At 39.0% G+C, this 14,866-nt stretch overlaps 1 long non-coding RNA gene across 1 annotated transcript in view; it reads right to left on the reverse strand.

Annotated features, from left to right (window-relative positions):
- Positions 1-10,048: 10,048 nt before the first annotated feature.
- LOC136790172 (uncharacterized) overlaps positions 10,049-14,866 on the reverse strand; it is a 105,650-nt gene continuing 100,832 nt past the window's right edge. Inside the window, exons 4-5 of the long non-coding RNA XR_010829653.1 lie at positions 12,834-12,942; positions 10,049-10,455 (exon numbers count right to left, since the gene is read on the reverse strand). This is a non-coding gene — a long non-coding RNA (uncharacterized lncRNA). The remainder of the gene's footprint in view (positions 10,456-12,833; positions 12,943-14,866) is intronic.

A 14,866-nucleotide genomic window follows, 5' to 3' on the forward strand; every position in this document is an offset into this window, starting at 1 on the left:
CAAAGTTGCTCTTAGTCCATGAAAAGGTACCAGACTGTGAGCAACAGTATGCCCTTCTCAGTATACAACAAGGCTGTAAATCTATCGGACATGTCGCAGTGATATCCTAATCCATAAACTGAAATTAAGTAATTTACTTCAGTCACCAAAAACATATGATGAAATTAGAGGTTAATTCATGTACTTTTCAGATTGCAGTGATGGGGAATATAGTTGTCTATATAAACGTCTTTCCAGACTAAGCTCAGCACTGAGGTGGACAATTATTCAAAGGAAGGTGCTGCCAGTGTATTGTAATTTAGTTTAGATTTCATCCTGAAGAGAGACAAGACAAGCTATATGAGGGATGGCTTCAGATATTTCAACTTTTAGCTTTTCTAAAATACATATTAAGTCTGGCTATAGGACCAGAAGTTTAAAAAAACATATACTGGAAAAAGGATTTATTAAAATTTATGCTCACTCTCAAGTACTTACAAATGCTTCATAAATTGCATATTCACTACACAAACATTCCTTCAATTGGGAGCAAGCCAAGGGTCTCACTACTTCCATTTGTCCTAGAAATAAGCCACTTGCAGAAGAAAAACAAGCTAATGAGAATACTAAAGAGTGTATAGCAAAACTTTTACATAGAGAATCTGGATCTCACACAATTCATATACGTAGGGATTGTACTCTACAGATTTGATCAGCTGTCAAAACACAGAATGAATAGCTGAAACATAGTTATTGTTTATTGATGAAGGCAAAAAAAAAAAAGCAAAAACTATAAGCAGTTCCAAATCTCATATTTCTCTAACATTGGCAAAAATTAGAGTGCTGCTTCCTTATCTGACATGCCTTTGTTACAGTTGGTGGTTAGTTACATTAGTTGGTAATCTGTTCCTGATTATTTAACACACATGGAACCAATTCCATGGACCTATCAGTATTGCTGCCATTCTTCCCCTCCTTATGAAAAAATGAAAGAAATAGTTGGAACTAGGAATAAACCTTAAGTATGTTGCCAAGCAGACAATGTACTATATACATAAACTCCCTTCTCATGTGTTTTCACTTGTTTCATGTTCTTCCTGTAAAATTGCTTTGGCAATGTCCTTGAAAAGTAAGGGGGAAAACTTTCCATTAATATATTTGGTCTCTTAAAAAAACAAACTAAAAAGACAATAAAAATAACCTTGGATGAAAAAAAAAAAAAAAAAAGTTAGTTATAAAGTTTGTTTGAGAGTGGTTAATGGAACTTTCAAACTTTGAACAAAATAACTGGGCAGCAAATTTTGCAAAAGCACCTAGGAAAAATATTTACTTTATATCTAAATGAATCTGACTCAAACCAAATTTCCCTGTCTCTCCGTAATAAGGAATGTACTTTTGAGAAATAACTTTCAGTTTAACTTCTGGACATGGGAGTAATACATGCCATAGTCATGCCTGAAGGACCACACACAGCATGCAGCATGGAACTTTGACAATGGAAGAAATAGTGAAATTAGGTCCACTGGATTCTTCCCCCTCAGTTGTAGCAGAAATATGATTACAAATCTGAGAAAATCATTCTGAGCAAAGTTTAATCAGTCTTGGGATAGTGCCCTGAACAATTTCAGTTCTGACTTTTCCAATTAAGAGAAAAAAAAAAGAAAAAAAGAAAAAAGTTCATTTGGAATATTCCCAATAGTTCCATGCATTCGGAAAAACCAGCAAGCCATTCAAGAGGTATATGAGCTATAAGCTTGGGATGTAATTTTTTCCTATTTAACCCAGGCTTCAGAAACAATCAATAAATATATTTATTGAAATAATAAAATCTATGGTTATGATTTCTACATTTTCATAAGTTTATCTTTAAAATATTGTTCTAATATGAGATTCATCATCCCCTTTTCCTCTTTATGTGTTTCATGGACCAATCCTACTTTAATATGCTTCTGGGCATTTTAGGGAGGGGTGAGTTTTCTTTTCAGAACAGTTTAGATATCTGAACAGATGTAAAATTAGCCAACGTTGCAAATTGTAACCAGTTGTATACTGCAGACACACTCATCTCAAAATTCTAATATGATATTTATCAGCTTTTAAATGAGAACACAACCATCAACTTCGACTCAATCTAGGATAATGTAATGTTTACAGCTGAAGAATGACTGAATGCTTATACTTACAGAGGTGTTTGCTTTTAATGGCCACATTTTTCCAGTCCCATGGTACAACAGCAAGAAAAAATCTTTTTTTCTCTCACATATGCTAAGTTATAGCAACAATTATTATGATTTTTATATCTATACAATAGTGCCTACAAAATATTTAATACCTAAGCAGCTGGTGCATTGTGGCTGGTGCTTACTAAAAGAATAAATGTTTTGTCTTGTGCTTCCCCCGTGTATTTGCATCCATCTGGTGTCTTGTGTCATTTTTGATTGAGGCCTAGAGGCAATACCACAAAACAAATAACGTTAATTTTGCTTTCATTACTGGGGGCCCAAGAACCCTACTTCCAGGCTGAGAGCACTTTGGTGCTTGGTGCTGCACAAAAAACAATACAAAGAGATGCTTTTGCATAGACACAATAAAAAGCCATGCATTAAGACGTGCAAAGTTTGCATGAGAAGTTTAAATTGGTATTCATTACAGGACAAATAATTTCATCAAGCATGCACTCTGAGTGAAAGCAGATTTACAAAGCTGGCAGAGGAAAGAGTAGTTCCCCCTTATGAGCACTGTAAAGTGAAGCGTGTTCTCCAGGTCAAATGACAGGCAAGCATCTGTTTCACTTCCCGGCTGCCCCGTTCTCGCTGTGCATGCAACCTGCCTTCTTCCCAGACAGGAGCTCACAGATTCCTGTGCAGAGACCACTGGGATCACGGCGTGCTTGTGCTTAACCTCAGTTGTGCTGCACTGGCTGTGCCTCCTTGCTGCTGGGGGCAATCACTCTGCGCAGCTCCAATGCAGGGCCATGCAGCTGGCCTCCATAAGTCCGTGTGAATACAGAGGAATTAACATAAAGGTAGTTCTCATCTGCAGAGCTATTCCAAACAGCTGTACTGGGGATGGGGATGGCTTCTCTTGGGGATGGCTTCTCATTTTCATTGACTACAGTGGGAAACTGCCTGACTTCCTCAGTCAGTTAATTCATGTGCTTTAAGTTGGCACCCCAAAAATCTTTAAATGTTTCAAGACCGCTATCAGGTCAGAATCAAACCATAAGTTTTTAGGACTTGCCAGCTCGGCCCTGGCATTACATGAATACCGGGATATAGTGGTGCACTTACACACCCATACAACCATATACACTCACAGTTATCTACACAGTCATTCTATTCTTGTATAACTCATAGAAATGTGTCAGTGAGGGTAGGGGTGTTAGTCTGCAGGAAGAAAGGGTTTCTGCTGACTGTGGAATATCCAGAACAATTCAGCAACCTGAGAGTGAACCTCTTGAAACCTGACCTGTCTGAAAGCAAACACTCCTCTTTTCCTTTGAGACAAGAAAGTGATGGAGTTGCAGAAAGAGCAAGAATGAGAAGGACTGAGAAGCACAGCTGGTGGTTACTAATATACAGGAGCCTGTGATCCAGCGTGTTTGGATATCACACTTGGTCTGCGTGAGAGATCCAGCGTTGGCCCTCTGCTTGGGCAACACTTTCTAAATCTTAGTCTTGCTCACACTACCTAAGTAAGTCAAAAGAATGATTCAGGAAAAGGCGAGTGGGATTTCATCCCAAATGGGAGTATTCTAGGACAGGTCTGTACCCAATCTCATAGACTGTGAGTTCAGTTTTTTCAAGAAACATCTTAGAGTTGTCTGTCTCTGCTGAGCGAACGGCTTCAGGGACAAAGAGCTGCATTCTGAACTGAATGAAGTAAATTGACCCTGACACCTTTGTCAGGACAAGTGTTTCTCAAGAGGAAGACATGATCTCTTTCTCTTGGAACCGCATAAGAAATCAGTAAGGCCATATTTGACAACTAAAACAAATACATCTGTATTTGAGAACTTCAGTCAAGTAACTCAGTATCACAGCATTTTTTCGGCATGCAATTGGAGCTAATGACCCATTTTCCATTTTCTTAAATTCCACAAAAAGCATATTAAATATTCATGCCCTATCAGTTTGAGAGTGTATCTCTGAACTTAGAAGACCATTCCTCCTGGGAAGTAGAAAAGGGAGAAGGGGGAATTCCCTCATATATTCAGAAGATTTATTCAGTTTTGTATGATTGCAGGCCTGAGAACAATCTTTCCCCTCAGAAATGGCTGCAAGTCAGATGTAGCCAAGTGATCTGAAGTACTAAACTCAATTGAGTAAGACAGACACAGCCCAGCATGGAAATAATGTGGGAGAAGCTGATCAAACATTTTCTTGATCACCTCTGTTCCCTTCCTTCTAACACAGCATGAGGTCATGCAATGGACCTCACATCTAACTAACTCTTATTATTGGGATAGGGTAATCTCTGTGAAGAGATTTTGTTTTTTCCTAGTTCTGTTTTTATTGAGATGGTGGTAGAGACATTGGCTCCTGACCATTAGACATTACATTGATACTAATTTAATGTATGGCAAAGACTCCTGGAGTCATTTATGGTTTCTCTCTATCTCTCTCTTTTCTTTTCTTTTTTTTTTTTTTTTTTTTTTTTTTTTTACTACTCTAAGTAAATGAATAAATAAATGCTTGATTAGCCAATGTAGCAGAGGTGCTCCTCTGAGCTCTTCTTCCATCACTTGGAATGAGTGAGCCAAAGCCTGATGGTGAGGCCAGACCCTAATCCCTGAGATTATTATTATTGCTTCAATAGCATCCACCCCAATTAGAATCAGAGCCCCAGTGTTCCAGGCACTGCATACTACACCGTAAGAGATATTTGCTGTCCCCCAGAGCCTTCAGCCTAATATGAATAACAAATGAAGCCAAAGGCCGTTCTGCCATTCATCAGGGAAACAGATTGAGCAGTTGTGCTCTTTGGATTTTGTGTGAGAAGTGTCTTCCTGCATTGACAGAAAGGCCTGCATTGCTGGCCTTTGTCTGATCCCCAGAGCATGACTAAGAAAAGGGGAAAAAAGGTAGGAAGATGAAGGTAAAGTCAGTTACAAAGTTGTATATTTGATAGAAAGCTACATGGGGAGTAAAAACAAAATTATAACATGACAGGACACAAATGCAGTGGGAGTTGGGGAAAGATGAAAGAAGGAAGGAAATTGGATAACAATAGTGATCAGAAAGAATAAAGGCAAAGACAAATAATGACAAGCAAGAAAGAAAGAGGATTAGAGATGAATGATGAAAGCTATGGAAATAAGGATGGTAGCTGCTATCAGAATTACAGGAAGTTATTTTATTTAAGATGTCATTGTTAGGAGCCTGAAAATACGTTTTTTTTAAACATAGACAATCCTGAGAAGAGGAAAATTTCAAGGCAAAAGAGACTTAGGGGAAATGTACAAAAGCAACTGAGAATATGTTTACATGGCACTCGCTGCTTCTGGAGTTAGTTCAGAATTGCCTAGATCAGTGTACTGGAAATAGTACAGCTTATGTTAGCACAAACTTTCATACAACCTAAGCATCCCTGTTAAAAAGTAGGGGATTATAAAACGATATTTGAAAGTACTCTTAGGTGTTTTTGAAAATTTCATCTGAACAGAATTCACCGTCATGATTTGCTACTTTTCTTTCAATTATTTAATAACGTCAATTTCTGTACAGTGAAAAAAAATCACACAACATTGTCAAGAATATTCACAGACTTCCTTATGAATAGTTGATGCATGTAGAATAACACAGGTTTTGGAGTTTGTTTTACAGGCACAATTTTGGCTGACTCCCAGGAGCCCAAGCCTGAATGCATGCCAGTGTCTACAGGCAGAGTACCAAGCCCTTCACCTGAGACATCTCTGTCTCTTTTTCTCCTGATCCTTTCTGCCTAGCCCATATCTTAAATGGACATCCACAATGCTCTTGCTGATATGCTATACTTATTTTATATAACACTGAATGTGTTTTTTAGGGAGCAAGCACTTGAAAGGCCATTTGCCATATAGGTGGGACAAGGAGAGGGAGGACACAGAGAGCCAAACGTGTCAGTGGGGCCCCTGCAAGGGCAGGCACAGAAGAACCTCAGGGCAAACTTGTGATGGAGCTGGTACGCTGGCTGGGCACGTGGTCCCCCCATGGCCGAGCCATTCTCAGCAGTCCTCTGTCCAGGGGGTGATGGGTGCTTGAGATCCTGGTATTATTCTGGATCTACTTCCAGCTGCCACGCTTAACAACATCTGTGCAAGTTTCGCAGCACCCACGTTTTATGGCTGCTAAAGAGAATTGCCAAATTCACCACCAGAAAGGATTAACTAAAGAGGTATGAATCACAGTCGACGTACCAGCCGTACTAATTTAGAGAAATCCTACCAAATGTTACTTTTATATCCTACTGCTGAGTTCAGTAAAAAAAAAGCATTTATCTCATTCCTTATAATAGCTCTTTGTTGTCCCTGGAGAAGGATCCTCCTTTACTTAATAGCAGTACATGTGTAGTTAATAGCTAGAGTTTGTAAAGCTTGTAACACCTCTCTGTGCTTCCCTGAATGCCAAGGTACATTGAGTTTCTAAGTGGGATTGGTTTACCATGGTACCTTGTAGTCAGGCTGGTCAAAGTAAGCTTAATTTCTCTAGGGATTATTCTTCATAAAATTCCTCATCATTCAGGCTATTTAAGTGCCACTGATGTATTAGGAAATTCTGAAGGCCTGACTTATCCAAAAGTGGTGTTAGGGATTTGGTAAATCAGGGGTCTTATGGCTCAGGACAGCCATAAATTTCTCTGACTAAAATGACACAGTAGCATAGAGAATATCTACAGACTTTTTTCAGCCAAAGCTCTTGCCTAGATCAGCTTATGGAGTGAGGGATATCTTGCTGCAAAGATATCCATAAACAGTAACTATCAGAGTCGGGTGGAAAAAAGATAATTCCAGCTCGGGGAGGACTTCAATATTTGATGACCACTTTCATGCTAATTGACAATGAAAGCTCAAAATGTCAAAGTTCAGCTAAGCTAGACTCCAAGCTCAGTTTCAAATCCTGTGCAGATGCAAACTACTCCTGAAGCACTACAACTTCTGAAATACAAACCCTGCTGATTATTTAATCTTTCATGAGGAAGGTTTTCCCACCAGGAAGGAGAGGATTTCTGAAGCCAGGCTCTTTGAAGAACGGGGCAGGCAGCCTGGCATGCACAGCTGGTGGCCAGCAGTGAAGACTCTGCTGTCACAAAAGTTTCTGCTAGTGAACCCCAAGCCTCCTTAAGCTGGCTTGAGGATGACCCTGCCTCTGATAAAAGAAGCCTCTGTAAGCCATCATTATTCAGAAGGAGCCATCTAGAAACTATGTTGCTCTCCATTCAGAATCCAAAACGGGTACAGAGAGTGCCATGTTTCATCAGCATAAATAATTAACTGCAGAAGGACATGCAATATTCATAGCTGAAAATCATTAAACAAAATAGGCTAGGAAAAAAAATCTTAAACATGAAGCAATATTAATCATTTAGGCACAGATTCAGTTTAGCGCTTCTCTTTTGTTTAATTTAATTATTATTTTTTTAAAAATCTATTCAAGGGCAGATGTTGCTCCACAAACCCACACAACTAATTCCCACATGTGAAGCAGTCAGCCTGAGGTTTAGCCTCTTGCAGTATTAATTAACATCATGAGGCACTGTTAAAGTTAGTGGACGAAGTCAAAATGAAGAATTTTCTGTGCTTGGTGAAATGGGAATAAAAAATGGATCAAAAGAGCAGCGCTTTTCAAACTGCATTGTCTTCTCAGCTGTATTGTATGCTCACAAATATTTTAGTTTATGAAAAGTGAAAAAGCTCTCTAGGTTTTCTGTATGTCTAAGCCTGCACAATGGGCGTCTCTCAGAACAGAGGTGTTTAAAAGCAAAAGGGACCCTGGCAGCTCCATTAGGATTTCCTAGCAGGAAGACAAGAAAGTGCTTCCATGTAAGAGACCAAATCATCTCAGCCAGCAGGGACTTCCAGAGCTACACTGCTCCTCTCACTGAAGAGGTGATGTCAGGGCAAACCCTACAAGCTGGCATTGTTCAGCTCATAGCCTGGAGAACCATCACAGACAAATTAGCTGTGTCACATCTCACTAAAGGTCTCATTGTCCTCCTGTCTTTCTGACATTCCTCCTTTCTTTAGCCTTCCCCTCCCCCTAAAACAGAGCAGGCTCAGCCTGAAACTAGATTCTTTGTGAAATGACTACGTATTTGACATTTAGGAAGATAATCTTGAATTAAGAGTAAAAAGTGTGGCGATTGGTCAGAAAAATCTCCACTGGCTGAAGGAAGGGGAAGGACTATCTGCTCCTCTGGGGTCTGCGGGCTGCTATACATCAGGAAGCTATACAGGGCCTGAGCTTAAAGGAGAGGTTTTTTGTTGTTGTTGTTGTTGTTTTTTAAATTTCTCTCTCTCTCTCTCTCTTTGTGGTTACTTTTGGTTTCTGGAAGAACTGCAATGATCCAACATGCCATTTGTGCTGCACTGTGTTTGAAGCTGTTCTGAAATGTTGTGTTCGTATCACTCATCCCTGCAGTTCTGAGGAGCCCGTGCAGAGTGAGAAGACCCTGCACACCTGAGTTTTGAAGTGTAACCTTCTCAAGGAGGAAGAGATTATTCTCTTAAAACATGATTGAATGCTGCAGCCCTTTAAAGTACAGACATAAAGTGCTTCTAAGCCATACTTACCAGCGTGCTTCACATACATAGTCTGGAGCCACAGACAGATCTTGAACCTTGCACAAGCCCCTTCACAAGCCTGCTGATACAAGTAAAGTGACTTAAAGCTATTCTGCTGGGGTAGATGCATGTTGCCCTGGGCACTGAATGTGGTCAAACATTTGTCAAGCATGCGATGAGCCTAGGGGGATCTTACAGTCCCTTTTCCTTTATTACATGTATGCTCTGGAAAGCAGGTGTAAAATCTATACAGTGACAATTCTCCATCCACTCCCACTTCACAGTTATGTTTTATTTTTATTTACAGGCACTTCAAAAGACTGGAGGGGACTGCACCAAAGCAAAATAAGGGCTTATGCACTTGCAGGTCATATACAGTTCTTTCATGAAAGGTGCAATCATACAAAACACCTACAGTTCATATTTTTTTTCTAGCAAATTGCCTGTGACAGTGAAGTGAGATATCTTTTTTCATTAGCTAGCCAAACATCATGTCCTGATGTTGAATATTTTATACTTCCATAAGGGAGTTACAGACACATATATGCTTTTCTGTTTCATCTGCAAGGTTATTCAATCTTTAAAAACAAACAAGAAAAATTTGATTATCGTAGGATGGTTTACTGTACTATGTTGGGACATAATCATTAAATTGTATGGAAAAAGATTTTTGTTCTCTTTCAAATGAAAATAATAATGCAGCCTTAATTATGCAGAGGCCACCAGTGTCTCCATGGCAATTCTCAGATGTGTAAGCAGGTAGTCAATGAAAATTTCTGGTGGAATAATTTTGTTGTAACTTCATCATTTTCTTTCCCCGTTTTTCCATTTGTTTGTCCGACTTCCTGCCCTGAGCTGCACTCTCACCTGAGCTGTGAGGTCTCCAGGGCATGCTGCGTGTGTGCACAGCGCCCAGTGTGATGTGCACTTAGCAGTATTCTTAGCTCTCACCTAGAATAAATAGGTCAGCGAGTATGCCATGTGCATGACAAGATGGTGACCACTGAAACCTCGGTGTTGTTTTGCAGCTACAGTATGATTTTGGGGCAATATTCCTACTAGTAAGTGATATAAAATGTGAGAGAAAAATACTTTTCCTCAGTGGGAATAAGAAGGATGGGGTAGAATTGTGAGTAGCAGCACATCTTGTAGGCACAGAACAAGTGGGCAGAAATAGATAGATCAAATCTATGTGTGCTAAGAACAAATCAATTAATCTGGCAAGAATCTGGCTCTCTATTTCTACTATCAAGATCTGAGGACATAATTTCGTGAGCCACAGCACTTGTAAGGATGTTCAACCAAGTCATGAATTTATTAGGAAACAGGGCAAACACATTTGCATACTGAGTTCATATTTCTAGAGGAAGAAATCTACATTCTATGCCAAAAATAAGAATTTAAATGATCCAATAAAAATTGTGAAATGTTATGAATGATTTAATAACATCATCGGCATTAGCACAGATGGCTCACCATGTCAGTATATCACTCTGCCTTGTATGATACGAATGATTGAGAAATGCCACACATCTCTATTACACAGTATTATCTTGGTTGCCAGCACAGTGTTCCACTGAAAAAGTTCCAGTGCCAGAGCATGAAAGTTATCAGTTACATTTCCACTGCAGAACAGACTTGTAGATTCATACACCCACTGAGTGGTTCAGAAGAGGACAGAAATGATCTTTGATCTTCTCTGGGAGTCATATATTCTATAAAATGAAACAAAGCAGTGTTTCAAACTGAGTGTTATTGCTTAAAAAAGATTTCTTCCTAAAGAGGTGAAAAAATTTTCAACAAAATTCTCTGAAGCTACTAGGTTACACAGCAGCCTAACCCCCGAAAGTGAATAGCGTTTGGGTGCATTGCTACCTTCAGTCTGAGTGTAAGAAAAGTCCATTTTTCTCTTTGAAGGAAACAGGTTTTTCAAATGACAGGACAAGTACTGAAATTTCTGATATTTGCAATTACTAGCAATTGATGAGATGAGAACCAGTGTGTATTAAAAAAAAAAGTTATGCTTAAATCTCTGGTTTGATTAAACATGCAGTCTTACAGAGCATCATGCCTTGTGATTTGGAGAATAGGTGGGAGAAGCAGGAATGGGGATTGATCACAGGTGCAAAGTTATGAAGGCTGCTTGAGCTAGAACTGCCACCAAAATAAAAGTATGTTAAATTATATGCCTAAAGTCTGCTTGATAGAAGTCTTGGTAAGCCATAGGAGTCATTTAAGAACCACTATTTTCTTACAAGAGTTGTAGCAAAGATTTGGCATTCTCTGATAGGGTACTAGTTGGTCTTAGCAGTAAGCACTTACTTTTTAGAAATTTAAATGTATCATAGTTGGCATATGGCAAAGTTCAGAAAATCTTTCCACAAAACTTGGGAGCAGGCAGATGACCTTCCTGTTTCAATCTGCATTCCAGATTGTCTAAACAAGCAGATAATTATTCTTATTTTAATATTTTATTCAACACTGCCTCTTCTGGTTTCATTAAAACAGAGAACTATCATAAAAAGCAAAAGAACAAGAAGAAAACTCCGATTTCGCTTTTCCTGACAAAACTGTCATTGACTTCAAGAGGAAAGAGATCAGATCTTTTTCTGCAGTGCTAATCTAAATCCTTGCAAAACAGATGTATTTAAATTTTGCACTAGGACACATCTAGCACTATCAAACCTCCTTTGAAACAGCAATATTTCAACTGCTATTACTCCGAGCAATGGCAATTACAGGCTTGTTTCTTACATCTGTGTATGTTTCAAGGCTGAGCTAAAGTGGATCTTGGTTAAACACTATTCGAGGCACCAGGGTTACCTTGCATATGACAGCTACCATCTCCACTTTTGTGTCCCCCTGAGAGCATCCTCTTTGATGGCTTTCAGCAGAATGAGTGGTCCCAACACCTTTCCACATAGACTACACTGCGAAACCCAGAGCAGTGAACCAGAGGGAAAAATCGCTTTCTGTAAGAGTTTCTCTCTGTCAGAGGGCATGGCTGGAAATATTTTAGAAAGTATGTCAGGAGAAGCCACTTCCACCCCAAAAGCACTGTTGCTTGGCAGGGACTTAGGACTGGTTTGACAAGTATAGGTAAGACACAGAATTGTAGATTGTTGTAGTTAGGAAGTTAACAGAAGAGGTAATTTAATGTGGTTTAAAGACAGTATTTGACCTGCTTTCAAAGGTAGCAAGTGTTGTCTTTTAGCATACGGGGTCTTTGGAAGTTGGACAGCTTTTATCTTAGTGTCATGGATGGTGGTGGATGTGTTGTCTCCACCCAACAAATGTAAAAAGCAGCAACAGTCTATTGAAGAATTCTCCCTGAAATCTAATGATCCGTTATTTATCACTGTTTATAAGTGCCCTTACTGTATATCTGCTGTGCTGTCATGGAAACAGCCTTTCAGACAGCCAATTAAGTGCAAATTAAAGTGACGCTGTCAAGATAAGCATATGTTAGAAATGATTTTCTTACCTGTTCCCACCAAAATAAAAATAAAAATAAAAAATCCCCCAAATATTTTTGATTCGTAAGAATCTTATTTGTAATAATTTTTTTTTGGAAAAATAAAGACAGATCTGCCATAAATACACAAACCAAGAAAAAACTATGTGAAGTCTGTGCCTTCATGCAACCTGTATACAATGGATACTGAGTGACTTTATAAGTGCATTTAATAGAATTACTTCGTGTTACTTTGCTTTGAATGCTTCTCAGATCTCACATATGAGCAGTAGATTATACCTAGGGCTGGATGCTCTTTTCTTATATGACAAAAAGGCATGGTAGTGTCTGCATTATGCCGTCCCAGCTCTACATTCTGCCCAAAATAGTCATGAGACTTGTCAGTAGCTTCGCCATGGGTGTGGTTTCATAGCAGCTTTGAGGTGCTATAGCCCGGTCTTCCTTTCTTTTCTCATGCCCTCTCCAGCTGCACCCCTCTGCACTCCCTTGCACTGACATAGATGTGCATTTCACCTCCCAGTGACACGAAGAAGAAGCACCAGCAGGGATAATTTTCCTCCTGAACCTGATCAGATGAGTACCAACACCACTGCATAGCAAACAGGGAGAATAAGTTACCTGGAACAGCATCCTCAACTTAGGATGTGGCTCCACAAGATAAGTGCAAGGAAAAGAGGGACTTCAAGATCAAGTTTCATGCGGTTCAATCTTTCTCAACTGTTTAACTCTTGAAAAAAAAAAAAAGAAAAAAAAAGTGTTACGCCCTTCACCAGAAAATTGTTCTGTTCCATAACCTTCAGTGCAGTTCCTTAAGAGATGCAGTCTTCTCTGCCACATCTCCAGTGTGTCCTCTCTTGGCATTGAGGTATATTCTTTCCATTATCCACATGGAAGCATTCAGAAGTGCAGTGCTGGAGCCAAGTTGTGCACACTTTCCTATCCTAGGGGATTCTCTGCTAGCACTTTGTGGTCCTGTTAGAGCTTCTTGTTGCTGTCTTAGCAGTGCAAAAAGCTATGCTGCACAAGGGAATCTAGCCAACAGACCCTTACAAAAATGTTGCTCACATGAAGACAATGCAAAAGCCATCCCCAAAGTCACTAGAGTCAGACTCTAAAGTTACACAGAAAATAAGAAAAATAAGAAAAAAAATCAAAGCCTGTAAACTCTTCCTGTACTATTCTTACATCAAGTGAAGAAGGTGAAACAGTAAATCAGTGTTAATATGCGTGAAGACCTAGAGCGTGCAGCTTCTTTCTCCAATGATATATGGTCAAGAAAACAGCTAATGAAAGTAATTATTTACAGCAAGCATAAAAGCGTTGCTAGTTAGAACACAATAGGTGTCATCATCACTTTAACTAAAGCTTTTGAGAGTGATGCCAAGTTGGTGGTGCCTTACAGTGACTGGCTTGAACTGCAGAGAACTGCAATTTTGTTTCAGATATCTGAAAATTCAGATATTCAGAAAATTATCAGAGTAACAGCAGTAATCAAAATGAGGGAACTCTACAAAAATATAATGACTATAGACCTGTCAGCATCTTTTTCCTTTCTGTTCCAGTTGATCCCAAAGAAGAGCATACTGAATAAGGATCCATTATGGCTATTAAGCACAGAACAGAACCAGTGAAAATTTCTACCTGTTCTAATTCTTTCACCTGGGAGTACCTAACAGAATTGAGAGGATATCTCTGGAAATACAGTCATTCAAAAAATAACACTTTTTGAAATATCACTTGGTTTTATGACCAACATTTATGGATGCATTTTGGTTTTGCTTATGCTATTGCTGGAATTCAATGTCCATAATAGCCACCCAGTCAGCATAGACAATGTTGGCTTAATTCTGTATCCATACTATATCTTAATTCTTGCAGTGGCTTGTTTTCCTCTCCATCTGAATGAGTAGTATTCTGGAATATACTTTACTTATGCCCTTTCAATTTCAAGTACACACTTCCATTAAACTTGCCTTAACTCATGATGAGCAGTTTTCCAGCAGCAATCTAAACTAAAATATTACACTGATACAACGACATTGCTTTACTTCAGGAACAGATGCTATGTCCCTCAAACAAGGCTTTTCTCAGGTCCCGGTGTACCTCCTAGGATCATCATAGTCATTTCATGTTGTGTCCTGTGATGTTCTTCAAATGACCTCCACTGACGATCCCCACCTTCAGAAGCTCCAGACATCTATGTCACTCTTTTATCAAAAAACACAGATGCTGAATTTATTCCAAAAGGTAATTCAGGAAGTCTCTAGTGACTTTATATGACTTTCAAAGCGCTAAACATATTACGCTCATCTAATGTAAGACACCAGATCTTCAGCTTGCCTCTGATTCAGAAACGCTTTGCATCTCTGAAGCCTTGAAGTAATCTAATCATATATGGATGCGTTCAAGTCTGCGGGAGCCACAACAGCCTTAAACTTTGGTCTGGATCCTTCGTAATGAACCAGCCTGTGAGCTTGTCCATTTTGCTACTTTTACAGTAATTCTTTCACTCAGTCTAATTTTACTACTACTTTTTTTTTTTTTTTTTTTTTTTTTTTTATTGAATTTGGTAAATATCTAAAGGGATAGAAATGTCAAACATCTGTGTATAGTTCAAGCAGATATTCTATTTCTACCAGCAACATTACAGT

This window comes from Anser cygnoides, chromosome 2 (assembly GCF_040182565.1).
Source record: "Anser cygnoides isolate HZ-2024a breed goose chromosome 2, Taihu_goose_T2T_genome, whole genome shotgun sequence".
Classification (NCBI taxonomy): Eukaryota; Metazoa; Chordata; class Aves; order Anseriformes; family Anatidae; genus Anser; species Anser cygnoides.